The 1,393-nt window shown below is 43.7% G+C and overlaps 1 pseudogene; it reads right to left on the bottom strand.

Moving 5' to 3' along the window:
- Window positions 1-215: 215 nt before the first annotated feature.
- LOC118899663 lies at window positions 216-1,143 on the bottom strand (annotated as a pseudogene).
- Window positions 1,144-1,393: the final 250 nt, after the last annotated feature.

The raw sequence follows: 1,393 nt of genomic DNA, 5'->3' as shown, positions 1-1,393 counted from the left end.
ATAGAGTCCAGTAAACAATAGGTACTTAATAGATGCTAAATTGCATGCAGTGAACCAGTATAAACCTCAAAAAGAGTATAAGCAAGGGATTTGCGATTTTTTTAAGTAGAGAGAACACCCCACTTAAGGAAAAAAGATTAAAATTCCTACACCTGTAGATAAAAAGATTCTTGAGTATGATGCTTACCGGTAAATAACTGATACAAACAGAACCATCAGAAGAGCACTGTCTTCAGGGTTTTTCTCAGAGCAACTTTAACATCCTTATTCCTCACACTGTAGATCAAAGGGTAAGCATGGGAACCACACTGGTGTAGAAGACTGAGGCAAATTTACTCTGGTCCATACATCCAGGAAAAGAGAGTTTTAAATAAGTGAATGCCCCTGACCCAAAGAACAGAGTCACAGCAACGTGGGAGCCACATGTGCTAAAGGCTTTGGACCTGCCCTCAGCGGAAGGAATACGGAGGATACTGGAGAGAGTCAAAGCATAAGAGATGAATATACTGATAAGGGATATTGTGATGACCACTCCAACAACAATAAAAAACACCAGCTCACTGATGTGGATGCTGGTACAGGAGAGCTGCAAGAGGGGGAGGACTTCACACAGATAATGGTCAATGATGTTGGAATCACGGAAGTCAGTCTCAGTATGCTTCCGGTGTGGGCCATGGCCCCAGAAAACCCTATCACATACGAACCAAACATCATCAGAGAACAGACATGAGGCGACATGGTGACCGTGTACAGCAGAGGATTGCAGATAGCCACATAGCAATCCTAAGCCATCAATACCAACACACAGCACTCAGAATTGACAAAGAAACAGAAGAAAAATAGGTGAGTCGTGCATCCCACATAAGAAATGATGTTTTCTGACACAAAATCATTCAGCATTTTGGGGGTAAACACACAGGAATAACAGAGATCTATAAAAGACAAGTTGAAGAGGAAAAAGTACTTAGGAGTGTGAAGGCTAGAATTCAGCCCAATTAAGGTGATCAAGCCCAAGTTGCCCACCAGAGTAAACACATAGATCCCTAAGAACAGGAGGAAGAGGGGGAGCTGGAGCTCTGATTGTTCTGATAATCCCACAAGGATAAACTAAGTCACTGAGGAGCTCTTTCTCAGAGTCATTCTCTTCTGGGGCGCTGTCTGTGGAAACAAGGACAAAATACATAGACTGGTTAGAGGCACAAGCATGGCTGATGGAAGAAAGGTCTAGAAGATGAGCCAGTGCATGGATGCCCTCCTTTGTGCCTTTCTTCTCTCATCTGTGCTCCCCCCCCCAAAGCTATTGACAATGTGTCTGTGACTATATCTCAGCTCCCCTGGGTTGATCGTGAATCCAAGCTAGAGTCTGTTAGCATAGGCAGCAAGAGTTCTGTCC

The sequence above is a fragment of the Balaenoptera musculus genome, chromosome 8, assembly GCF_009873245.2.
Source record: "Balaenoptera musculus isolate JJ_BM4_2016_0621 chromosome 8, mBalMus1.pri.v3, whole genome shotgun sequence".
Taxonomy (NCBI): domain Eukaryota; kingdom Metazoa; phylum Chordata; class Mammalia; order Artiodactyla; family Balaenopteridae; genus Balaenoptera; species Balaenoptera musculus.
The sequence above is the reverse complement of the archived record's forward strand: the minus strand, read 5'-3'. Positions and strand labels throughout refer to the sequence as shown.